This window comes from Diuraphis noxia, unplaced genomic scaffold (genome assembly GCF_037042655.1).
Source record: "Diuraphis noxia isolate RWA-SAM2 unplaced genomic scaffold, SU_Dnox_SAM2 contig0001, whole genome shotgun sequence".
Taxonomy (NCBI): Eukaryota; Metazoa; Arthropoda; class Insecta; order Hemiptera; family Aphididae; genus Diuraphis; species Diuraphis noxia.
In genome coordinates, this window is record NW_028301711.1 from 66,747,394 (window position 1) to 66,762,043 (window position 14,650).

Sequence of the window (14,650 nt, forward strand, 5' to 3'; positions counted from 1 at the left end):
GAAAAATCATCTTAAATTGTTCAGAACAAGGAAAATCCGTCACATTTCTATTTATAAAATTATTTTACTTAAATCACTGGTAATAGTTGTAATAGTTGTATTACACCCGTCCTACTAGCTTTAACTGTTGCACAACCTGCAGCCGTAACTTGTTTCACACTATTATCGCAATATTCGATATCTATTATCATTTTTTTTTCATATCACACATGATTGTGTTCTATTGCGATTTATGTAAACAAAAATGTATTATTTCAAGTATTTCAACAATTTGCTTGTTTTCAATTCATATTTCATATTAGATCGGCTTGAGAGGCTAAAGGGTGGGCTAAGCCCACCCAAACCCCCCCCCCTATTTACGTCTATGGTTGTCGCGTACGATAATGAAGACGACAAGAGCGGCGGTCAACAATGACAACAGTGATACGTAAATATCGTAATGGAAACGGAGCAGACGACAAAATAAGTGAGAGCACACTTTATTAAAAATAATAATAAAACAAACGTTCGATCTGCACGGACATCACGAGCGAAAGACAACAAGAACAACGCACAACTCCGCTCGGCGGCGGCTAACGCAGTTTTGTCAACATTGCGGGCGGTGGGCCCAGTGTTGCCAGGTCAAATTTGCAAATGTTTCGATTTCATTTTTTAAAAGTTTCGATTTCATTCGATTTTTACCCAGTTTTTTTTAATTACTCAGACCTCGCTTCGCTCGGTCTTCGCTAATCTATAATCATATATTTATTTTAACAATATTCTTGTAAAAAATTGTCGTGTCGTAATCAGTAAACTCTTAACGTATTTTCTCCTGCAGAAAAATATTGTACAATATTATGCACAATACATTATTCGGTGATAAACTGATAACACCATAATAAAACTTGATAAAATTAATAAGGTGTATAAAACCATAGAATAAAGATAAAACCACGAATGGCATGAACTAAAGAACTAATAGTATTAAATAGTATTAATAGTAGTAGTATAATATGATCTAAGGTTTTAACTTTTAAATCAAATTAACCTGTCCAATGTCCTCAATGGTCCGAAAAAAAAAACAAATAGCTTAAAGCAAATACTATAAATTAATTTATTAATCTTTTAAACATACAAATAAAGCAACTAATCCCTTGTGCTGTCTGGTTGTCAAACAAAATATTAAATATAATAGTAACAATTTTAAAATGTTTCAGCAAATAATACAGTCTTAATAATATTCTTTTTATCACAAGTATGATATAATTATTAAAGTACTAATTAGTAATTAGCATAGAAATAAAACAAAAAACAACTAATCCATTCTGTTGTCAAACAAAATAATAAATATAAAAGTAACAATTTTAAAAAGTTTCAACAAATAATACAGTCTTAATAATATTCTTTTTATCACAAGTATGATATAATTATTAAAGTACTAATTAGTAATTAGCATAGAAATAAAACAAAAAACAACTAATCCCTTCTGTTGTCAAACAAAATAATAAATATAAAAGTAACAATATTTTAACACGTTTCAACAAAATATAATACATTCTTAATACATTGAGTTATTATGTTTCATCATCATTTTATTGTCTATATCAAAATTATAACAAGATTTTTGTTGATTATTCAACATGTTTTTAGAATGCAATATACCAGATAAAGAATTTATAGATAGTTTGTTCCTTATTTTGGTTTTGTTCAAATTGATTGATGAAAAAATTCTTTCAACACATGCACTACTATGTGGTAGTATAATTAAAAAGTTAACTAACTTCATTACTAAAGGAAATGAGTTATTACCTTCAGGATCTTTTAAATTATTAACTATCCTCCAAAATGCTATTATTTCCAATTCAAAATTAATATCAATATTTCTTAACAATCTCCATTCACGGTCCAAATCATTTAAATTTAGTTCTAAAACTGATTCAAAATATTGAGCTGCTGGTCCAATTGATATTACATTATTTATATTTCGAGGATCAAGAAAACTTAGGGATTTTAAACACTTGACTTCGTTTGAATGAAAAGGAAATCTTTGGAAAAGTTGGTGTGCACATTCTACAAAGAAGTTTAAGCAGTTGTTGATGAATACAGATTTTTCAGTATGTGATAACTTACATATAGAATTGTTTCTAATTAGAGCCATACATTTTCCTCCAATATAAATGTCTTCAGGTTTTACAAAATTTTCAGGTACTCTGTACTGCACTTTTTCTAGATCAGTAGTTCTTAGATAATCAGGTTTTATGTAACATTCCAATATAGTTTTGTACGTCATAGACATTTTAGAGTATAGTTTATGGATTTGAGGCTGTTCATTTTGAAATAAGATATTTAAGGAGGTCAACAATGGTAAAACAAAATCTAAAAAACTCATATAAAGTTCAAAATGAGGATCATTAATATATTTGAAAATTTCATTTGCTTTATTATCATTGTTTTCGCTTTGAAAATATAACTTAAGTGCTGGCAATTGTTCTAATATTCTTTGAATGCATACATGTAAAGACTACCATCTTGTCTGACATGGTTTCAATATTTTATGAGGTTTAATTTCACAAAAACTTTGAAATTCTTCATATTCTGTTTGTCTCTTAAAACTGTACATAAAATATGTATAAATTTCTCTAACCGTTTTTTCTATTTCATCAGGAATTTTTTGTGTTGCATACGAAGCAACTAATGCTAGTGAGTGACAAATGCATTTCATAGTGTACAAATTAGGAATATCATTTTTCAACAATGTTTTGACAGAATGGTGCCTTCCAAACATGGTGCTGGCTCCATCTGCAGCAAACCCGACAAGATTATTTTTATAAGGCACTGAGTGTTTATTGAAAAAATTTATGATAGCATTGTATATTCCAAGAGCGCTTCCATCACGTATTTCAATCAAACTTAAATATTGATCTCTTACAATATAATTATTGAAATCTAATAAACGAACGACTACAGCCAAATTTTTTGAGGCTGACTTGTCAGTTGATTCATCAATCAACATTGTAAACTTTTGATGTCTTATTTTGTCAATAAGATTTTCAAAACTTGAAGCACCAAGTACATTGTTTACAATAGCAGTAGCCTTAGTTCTATTACATGATATTTTACTTACCGCATCTGAGTCTATAGATTTGATTAATTGAACGAGATGGTCTGAAGTTCTAAAGGAAATATTGTGTTCTGATATGAACATTGAAATTCTCATTTCAGCCTCTTTAGTTTTTTTTTCTATTGTAGTAGCTTTGCCAAGATGTGATTCGATGGAATGCACATTTTGTATTGACTTTGCTGCCCGTTGATGCTTAGAAGTGTTCATATGTTTACGGACCGCAGATTTACCACCTTTATTATCATCATTGCAAAATTTGCAATGAAAATGAAGCTGAGATTTTTTGCTAGGTGCAAGCCATAAACGAAAATTTTTATTTTCCAGCCATTCACTACAAAATTTGTGGGAATACGATTTTTTTTTTGGCCCAAATCTTGATTGATTATGTTGGCTTCCGTCAGTGTCAGAATCATCAGAATTCATATTTGTTTAGATTTAAAAAATTAAATTAAAAAAGTTAAATAAAATACTTGGTTAAGCCTATTTGTATGTACTATGTAGCTACAATACTACAAGACATTTAGTATTTTAGTGTACAATGTACAGTGTACATAGTGTAAATTAAAACTTTTATTTTTATCTATAATGATTCATGATAAATGTTAGCAATAAAATCATAGATACCTAAAATGAATAAAATATATAAAATATATATATGTATCTGTGGCTGTACCCATTGAATACTACATAGTATATAATATTATGATAACTTTATGTTATCATATAGAGTTCAATGATTGTATCACATAATATACGATTAAAGAACTTGTGGTAACTGGTAAGCACAAACTATAACTGATAAACTATAACTTATAACTGCTTATCTAGTAATAATTATCGAGCCACTATCATTATACTAATAATATAAATATTATAACAATACTATAATAATAAATATATGGATGTAAATTTAAAAAAATTTGGTAAAAAAAAGAATTTATACACCTTATTAATCAAATTCACCAGAAAATCCTCAGATTATAGAAATCCTCAACGTTTTCCTCAAACACCTGTAAAATCTCCAGATTGAGGATTAATCCCCAGACCTGGCAACACTGGGTGGGCCATGACGGTCACGCCAGCCTGGTTAACCATGTCGGTTACCAGATGGCGGGAAATTTCAATTGTCAGTGGGATCGAACAGTATACTTAAAAGTGAAGCAGTAAAGCAATATTATAAATTTCTAATAACAAACCAACTATCAATCAACAATCAAAAACTTTCAGCCATTTCCAACCTTAACACACTAAAATTTTTTAAAACCATAATTTCATCCTCCTCATTACCTCAAACATTCAAGATTAACGATCTTCTTCAATCGGCCAACTCAACAGAAATTATTGATTACATATTCAGCACTATTATTTTATATAACTCACCTGATATTCTTCACGAGTAAGTAACATCTTGTAATATATCTTAATGTCTAATTTGAGTAGTTCAATCTTATTGCATCTCATTTTTCAGTATCCAAGTGTGTGAAGTTGATACTGCTATGGACTAGCGTCCCGCATTGTGTAATTCACGATCAACTAGGTACTAGCCGAACCAAACTAGAGTAGGGTGCGACGAACTTTGTAATTGTAGGGTCTCTCCTAGGTTAGGTGGAAATCATTAACATTAGGGAAACACGAAATCATGTGATCATACGACTATAAAAGATCATAGATAGGGCTACACAAGGTGAGGGGTTATACATCAATACAATAGTTCCAAAAGGTCAGTAAGACCCAATGTTATAATGTAATATCATAATATATTTTTACATAATAATAATATTAATAATAATATAAATTATCGAGGTCTGCAGCTGCACGGGATACACATTTGGCTTTCAAGTGGACGAGTAACATTTCCCATCAGTCTAGATAATTATACCACATCCGTGAGAACAGCGACAAGAGCAAGTAGACTATGGGGAGTAGAGAGTAGCACTATATAAGGAACCCCGAAACGGCCTGTATTCAGACGCGACTTGACCAGACTAGCCAGAGCACCTTCACGCCAGTCTGTTCTTCAATTTAATTTATTGGACTTAGAAAAATTCTTATAAATAATATTTTGAACTTAGAAAATATTCGAGTCAAACCGAATTTATTCTAGTCATTCAGAATACTTAACTTGTTAAATAAAATTCAGCTTTCATGTTATAAATAAATATATATGTTTTGTCAAAATAAATAATCAAATAATCTAACTAAAAAGAATTCCACGTTGTTTAAGTCTAAATTAACTCAAGAGTCACCTTCCAAACATCATCCTAGACTACTGATACCTGTAGGCGACGTGATCACTACAATACATTGGAACGGGCGGTGGTCGTTTGGGCGAAGGTAATAATTTTTACCAAAAAAATAGTAGTCCGTTTGGGCGACTATCATTTGTACCGTTTGGGCGAGTGAAATTATTTTTACCTGTGCGAGGTAAAAACCGGGTGACAGATACTCTGATGATATTATTGCAATATTGCTAATCGTTATTAATCACTATTATCGAAAATAAGATTACGATTCAGACACGCTGTCCAAATTGTACATAATAACACTGTAGTGTGCTATGTGTAGTGTCTTGAATAATACTTTCACGTACGATTATTTAAAAATTAATTCTAACAATATTAGTCAGTTGTAAATTTTTATATTTTCTTACATTTATAATGGATTTAAAAATTGAACATATTTTAACTACGAAAAGAGGTAAAAGATGTATAGTTATCGAACAGTACAAATACACAGAATCAAATATTCTTCAAAATGAAACAATTCGATTTCGTTGTACAAACAAAAAATGTAAAGTAAGTGTCTTAATTGATAGTAATGTAAAAAATATATTAGAGATGACAACACATTTACATAATCATGAGCCGAGTACAAAAAGATCTTTAGCTATAGATATAATTCGAAGTTCTTCTAAAAAAAAAGCTACTGAACAAACACATGAAAACCCTAATAAAATTATTAGGAAAGAATTATTAGTAGATAAGTCAGGGCTTCAGAATGAACTTAACTATTCTGATATTAATTTAATTAGGCGATCAATTTATCGTAGTCGTAAACAACAGTACCCAACATTACTAAAATCACAAAAAGAATCATTTGATCAATTATATGATATGCAATCAACAATTAAATACAATGATCAACAATTTTGTTTTGTAAATCAACAAAAGTCAATTGTTATTATAACTTGTCGTGACAATTTACAACTCCTGTGTAAATCTAAAAATGTCTTTGGAGACGGAACATTTTCGTAATGTCCCAAGTTTTTTTGTCAACTATACCTATACATTACATGTCTATACTTACAATTATTATGTACCAGTAGCATATATATTTTTAACATCAAAATCAAAAAACAATTATTTGAATATGTGGTTTGAAATATCTAAGTTATGTTATGAACTAATTGGCAAACAGATCTATAAACAAAAAAAAATTAGTACAACTGTATATAATTGTCAAATACTTGGAAATATATCACTAACAAATTAATGGGTAGACAGATGACAAGGACAACGCCATTCTCAATTTTTTACCATTAATTAGTTGTAATAATCTTATGCAGTGTATAAAGTATTTCATGAATTCTTAAAGGCCGTAGATTTATGGTTGCTGAAACCATTTAATGATCTGTAATAAATATTTATTGTTTTATGATGCCCATTTAAAATCAAAATAGAGATACTAAAAAATCGGCTTGTACCAAAAACTCTAAGTAAAAAGACAATACTGTTGGTAAATAGTGATTAATATAATTGAATATATAATTGATTTGTATAATTATATCGGCAACGTGATCATGATCGGTAAGGCCTTTAAAAATTTTTTTATATTTTAAATTCAAACAACTGTACATAGTTTGTCTATACATCGCCAATATTCGACATCTTTATGTATTTTTTCTTTCCGATATAAGAAATTATTTAACTGTAGAAGAAGTTTTCCTTGTTGTGACTGAATATACTGCATTTTTATACACGTTAAATACAACATTAATATAAGAACTCTGGCGGACGACTAAAATGACAAATTCAACCTAGGTACGAGTGTACTACACTACGAAGATAGTGACTCAGATAAGACAAATGATCATAAACGTTATCTATTGAATCGTTATAATATTCGTATTAGCACGGAGGGCTAGTATTCATATAAAATGTTTAAAGACGAAAATATATATAACGTATATAATAATATATAAAGGGTGATCCTTTTATCAAACAACACACATTATTTCAAAAACCTGTATATAATATTCACAGGGTGATAAGTTTATCAAACAACACTCATTATTTCAAAAACCTGTATACAATATTAATTTTTTCGCTCTATATGTTTTCGCTCATATTTTTAATCACTCATTTTGTATTCGCTCTTTTTCATTCGCTCATTCACATTCGCTCGATTTCTTTCGCTCAAATGTCGTAGAACCGTGTAATTTACGTCAAAATAATGACACTCACCCTTTAGTTTGTTTGGACGAGACCTGGGTAAATCATAACCATACTCGCGGATACATATGGCAGAACGAAAAAAATGCTGAACGGTTGAAGGTGCCTACCGGAAAAGGAAGTCATTTAATTATCTGCCATGCTAGGCCAAGTTCATTTGGATTTGTGTTATAGTGTTTCTAGGCATATATATAAAGGGCTGGATGTTGATGATAAAACTATAGGGATTTTTCTAGATTTCGCCAAAGCATTCGATACTGTCGACCATAAAATCTTGTTAAAAACATTACCAAATTTTGGAATAAAAAATAATAGTCTAAGCTGGTTTGCAAGTTACTTTACACGTTGATGGACAGTCTCGTGGCCGCCGTCGAAAAAAAACCATCCTTAAAACGTCAATTTTTATTACTGCTATGGCAGTAATTTTTTTTTACTGCTATAGCAGAACTGCCCTTATACATCAAACTGTGTGAAGTACGTATGTCAAAATATTTAAAATACTGCTATAGCAGTAATAACAAATAAAGTTTATCTTTATTAAACATATAGGTACAACATAACATAACACAACATAACAGTTTTAAAAGAAATCACATATGTATCGTTACAGGTAAAAATTATTTTTAAACAAAAAAATATTGTATTTTTTTTTTTACAAAAAAACTCCGAAAAAAAATTATACACATTAAGAATAATAGTAAAAAAAAAACAAATGAATTCTTTATTCAAAATTTTTGTCTATATGGTAAACTTCAAAGCATTTTCCAGCACATAATCCAACCTTAACGTTTTGCATTGAAATGAAGTTTGTTTTCGAACTTTCTTTTTGAAACATACAACGCAGTTTTTGAAGTATTTTTTTCTTTTGTAACCTTCAGGAAGTGGAATTGTTTCTTGAAAGTGTGCATTATCCGGTATAACAATGTCTGATCTTTTGGGTTTTATTTTTTTAAATAATTGATCACAAGTTGCATCTACAGGAATTTGTATGAAATTTCTAATAAGAGAGTCTCTGAAGTCTTTAAATCTCAGATTATTGAGAGAAAAATGTTTTTTATAAATAAAAAATGTATTCCATATTGTCACGTCTAATAAGTGAAATAAGACTTTTTTATTCCACCTTGCTGACTTACTAGGGCAAGAATAGTAACTAATCATCTGATCAGCACGATCTACCCCACTCATAAATTCATTGTATTTCACGATTTCAATAGGCTTAAATCTTTCTTGACCATATTTATTTGTTGATAAAATAATGGTTGGTTTATGATTAGTGGTAATACATACTACATCTCGTTTATCCTTCCATTTCGAAACGTAAACCAATCCTCTCCGTTTCCATACATGTTCCCCTTTTTTAAGTTTTTTATTTACTACTTCCTTCGGATTTCCTTTTCTATTATTTCTTAACGTACCAGTTACGTGAGTTTGTTTGTCTAATAATACGTTCGATAGCATTACACTGTTGTAATAGTTGTCCATATAAAGACAATGCCCTTTACCCAAGTACGGAAACATAAGCTTTAATACTAAGCTGTCGATTTTAGAAGTTTGACATGGAACTTGAGAAATTGAATCATTTTTTCCTTTGTACATGTCAATGTTTAATACATAAACATCGGGGGTACAGAGCTCATAAAATTTTATTCCATACTTTGCTTTTTTCCCCTTAATGTATTGACGGAATCCTAATCTATTACCACGATGTAAAAGTAAAGATTCGTCTAATGACATATTTATATCTGGATAAATAGCTTTTTGAAAATTTTGTATTAGAAGTGTATACACGGGATTAATTTTTCGCATTGGGCCATCATCACACACTTCTAAGCCGGAATACTCTACACTAAAACAATTTAAAAGCTGCTCAAATCGTCTTCCTGACATTGTTCTTTTTATTAAAGGGTGGCTATATAAGGGGTTATTTGAAAATGCATCACGTAATACGGAATATTTTACTGAACCCAAAAGTAAACAGATACCGAAAAAATTTTGCATTTCATCTTTGTTGGTTTCATTGAAACATGTTTTTCGAGAATATTTACTGTGAGGACGGTTTACTGATTTAATTTGATGACCATAATTATTTGTAGAATTCACAATTATATCAAAAATGTCGTAAGTCCATAAAAGTTTAAATAAATCTATTGGTGAATCTCGAGCAGATTCGGGTACGTTTATTTTAATTCCCGATAGAGTTGAATCAAAATTGAAATCCGGTATATCTTTTTCAGTGTCTACCCACAAATCTGAGTCAGACCAATCACAATCTTCGTCACTTGAACTTACCTTCACAGAAATGTCATCTGAATCTGATCCACCAACAGGAACGAATGTGTTAGATGCTAATGTTTCTTGGCAACTTTGCAATTTATTTCCACCAGGAATATATTCAGGATCGGCATCTGAATCGTACATTATAGATTCATCTGAATCTAATTCATCAGATAAGAATTGTTCAATTAATTTATCTTGTCGCGATGACATATTGAACGCACTAAAGTAGGTACTCGTACAACGTATTATATTCATTTAGGTGCATAATATTATAAATGCATAGGTACATAAAATGATATAACACGTCATATGATAAGCATAATGTTAACAGTATGTTTATGTAGGTATGTATTATATACATATACATTATTTACCTGGCATATGTTCTTTAAACCTTGATGAAACTGAATTCCATTCACCCATCATAGAGTTACAACCATCAGAGGCAAATCCTACACAAAACAAATAATCGTTAAATAAATTAGATATATACTTATTTTTATAACAAAATTATAAAATATCTATTTTGATACATTTAAAAAAATAAAAACTGTAATTTTCAGTTTTATAAGTGTATTTAATTATATAAAAAATATTTTCATTTTTAGCTTACCTATTATGTTATCCAATGGAATTTCTGATTCATTAAAAGCTTTAAGAAGTTCATCAAATATCTTCTCAGCAGTTGCACCTTCATTTGCACTTTTAGAATCAGTGAATAGTTGTATAAGTTTGAAGAACTTGGTTTGAAACTTATCATTAGATACATCAAAAAATTTCACGCATATACATAATGTTTTTACACACCCAACATCTGTGCTTTCATCTATGATGACACTAAAATAGGTTGATTTTAGAATGTTGGCTATTTCCTCACTAAGACTTTTGCCAATAACATTTTTCACAATGGATGTGGCTTTGGTACGACCAAGATTTATACCAATTGCAATTTTTGAATCGTCAAAAGCTACCTTACATACTGCAGTTATGTGGTCTATAACATTAAAGGATAAGTTGTGTTCACTTAAAACGCCACATAGTAGTAATTCAGCTTTCTTAATTTTCTGTAGTTCATTTAATTTTGATGGATTATTTATAAAGCTTTTCATAAGAGGTTGCTGACTACCGATGGAACGCGCATTACGAATGTGTATTTTTGTGGTAGAATGCTTTTTTATTACTGACAATTCAGCAGTAATTTCTGACGAACACAATTTGCACTTTGCCATTAATTGATTATTTGGTACCGGAATCAACCAATTAGAAAATTTGGAATCTTGTAACCATTCACTTCTAAATTTTTGTTTTTTATGTTCAAGCTTTTTGCTACTTTCCCCTCTGTGACGTTTGACGCTTTCAGGCGTTCTTGCTCTCTCTGGATCGTCTTCATTTTCACTATTCATTGTTAAAAACTCAAATGTGAACAACTTGATGAATAAATAAAAGCAATAAAAACAATTCTCGACTAAATCTAATACTTATACTGAGTAGTGAGTACTGAGTACTGACAAAATGTAAAATTGACAATATAAATCGGACACTGGAACACTACACACGCGCATACGCAATACAGCACAGATAAATATACTTTATAAATATTAAATTCGAAGAATACAAATTTTAAAAATATCTATATGTACATTGATATTATCATTGTTTACTTTTGAATTATTCTATAAAGATCGTATATTTCCCACTCTAATCGCTGATAACTTACTATACTTTATAAATTCGATGAATAAAAATATTTAAAATATCTATAAATAGGTACATTGAAATAATCATTGTTTACTTTTGAATTATTCTATAAAGATCGTATATTTCCCACCCTATCAATGATTCTGGTGGGGGGTCGTATAAAGACTCAAAAGATCGTATTTCTCCATCAAGATCGTACCATCTGGCAACACTGAGATTAATCAGATTAATAGTATTTATTTTACTATCTATACTAATACTCATACACCAAAATTCAGTCACATTATACGGTGCATAAAACTATATCGACAACACCGATAACGATTGTTAATGTTGATTATTATTATTATAATATATTAACGGAAACACACAACAGGGATAAAAATAGACTGGAGAAATTAAATATACTATTTTTATTTTTATTTGGCTTTATTTTGTCAGTGCCCGATGGTTTATTGAAATCTACTAGGGCAGAACAATATGCTCTTTCATATAAGACCATAGAATTAATTACTGCTATAGCAGTACTGACATTTTTTCGACGGTTTTCGTATTACTGCTATAACAGTAATATTTGAAAGTGTCCCCCGACATTAATTTTTGAAATTACTGCTATAGCAGTACTGTCCACCAACGTGTTTTAAAAGACAGAATGCAAATGGTTATGGTAAATGATGTTTTGGGGAAAGAACTTGTATTTAACTGTGGTGTTCCTCAAGGAAGTGTTTTAGGCCCAATTTTATTTATAATATATATTAACAGCATTTGTGACTCGCAGACGGATGGTTCAATATTTACATATGCAGACGATACATGTTTACTGTACTCTGATACATCATGGGACTCAGTCTATGCTAAAGCATCTACTGGACTAAACCAAATTTTTTGAAAACTAAATACAAAAAAAATTACTTTAAATTTAGATAAAACAGAATTTATAGCTTTTTCTATTTACTCCTATCAAAGCCCATTTGATGAAATCGAAATCACAGATAATATACACAACCATAATGGTAACCTAGGCCTAATCTTCGACCAAAATATGAAATGGCAACTCCACATAAACAGTATGACTATGCGCCTAAGGACAATTATGTACAAAATATATTGTTTGAGGAAAATAATCTCACCAGATACTATGCGTATAGTATACCTGTCTCTCTACCAAGCTATTTTTCAATATGGTATAATTGCCTGGGGTGGTACATATTAAAATGCTATTAAGCCTTTAACTATACAGCAAAACAAAATAGTTCGTAAATGCCTTGACAAAAACACGTTAGAAGGATCAACTAAATTAAATTATAAATGCTTGGGCGTTCTACCTATTAATTTACTTTACAAAAAATTCGCGATCATGTTTCTTATTAAAAATACTCCTATAAATGATATTGTATATTCAAAACGTAATAGAACATATGACATCTCAATTAATTCAACTAAAAAACTATTGGACAAAGATTTGTTGACTATTTAGGATCAACTTTCTTCAATGCCTTTCGCTATCATGAAAACTATAAGATCAAATCCCAAATCTAATCATAAAATAATAATCTACAATTGGCTTCTACAAGAAATATAATCTTTAGCTTTTAAGGAATGTCTAAATATTATGTATGTATAGAGTATGTTATTAATTTCATTCTTTTTGTACTTCCTCTATTATGTTAATTAAATGTCGAATGTCGATTTAATCAATTTGCTGCTGTAATTAGTAATTAATATATGTATATAATCTAAGTTGAAACATGTAACTCTCTACTACCAACCCAAGCTCTGCTTAAAGGTAGTAGATATAACAATGTTTTTTGTTTTATTTAATAAAAAAAAAAAAATTTGTAGCAGGTTCAAAATTAGTGTTCCGTTGTCATTCTGGTACAAATGCAGACTACCATACAAATTCGATCATATTTAAAGAATGTTCGTTCAAATGTTGAAACATATGGAAGAACCATCCATTATCGTTATGGGCAACGCGTCTATGATATGGAGTGGTATGCTCCACAACAACAGTAAATTACCCGAAGTCAAACAAGACCAAAGCTAATATCCAACAGTGGTTATCCGATAAAAGTATCGTTTTTTCTCCACTTGAAACTGTGAGTGAGTTACGTAAACGGGTAAAAGCTGCAACGCCCAGGGAAAAGGTATATGAACTCGATAGCATTGCATTACAAATGGGACATTCAGTTGTACGAGTGCCACCATACCACTGTCAGTATAATCCCATCGAGCTTATATGGGCTCAAATCAAAAATAAGATTGCCGTATTGAACACAACGTTTAAAATAGCCGATGTCAAAAGCTTGTCAATGAAGTCATAAACTCAGTTATGGTCAAAGTCTTTGACTCAACGATTGGAAGCGCTGTGTCAAGCACTGTGAACAATTGCAGGAATCTGATTTTATAAAAGAAGGTTTACGGGACGATATTTTAGAACCGATAATTATAACAATAAATCCCGATGAAACCCGATGAAACCAGTGACAGTGAAGACGATGACGAAGATTAACTAATTTTTTTTTATTTGTTATAACCCTTGTATTTTTTTTATAAATATTTTTCATACCTAATAAAAATGATTAAAATTAAAATTGTTATTGGATACTTATTTGTGTTTATTAATTATTTATAGTTGGTTTATTATTAATTGAGGTTGTAAATAATTATATGTATATTGATAAATAATATATTTTTTCATATAAAAATTATTACGCGCATGTTAAAATTTACGTATAATTTAAAATTTACCACGCAAATGAAAAGTTTGATCGACACTGAAATTCAAATTTTTGTCCACCGGTCGCGCTAGAATCGAATCTCTAATTTCGTGAATCGCAACTATTGTGTTCCTTGTGAAAGGATATTTTCAGAAGCTGGCCAGACTATTACTTTAAAAAGAAACCGCTTGGATACAAAAAAAAGCATCACAACTAATATTCTTGCATAATAATTTATAAGAAACTTATTTTTGTAGATGACTAAAATTGTATATAGCATTCTTTAAGTATTTTAATACTTATTAAATAATATTAATAAGTTAAAAATCTTTTCTAGGTAGAATATAAACGAAAGATAATCATAATTATTATTATGAAAGTGATAGGTACTTACAACATTTACT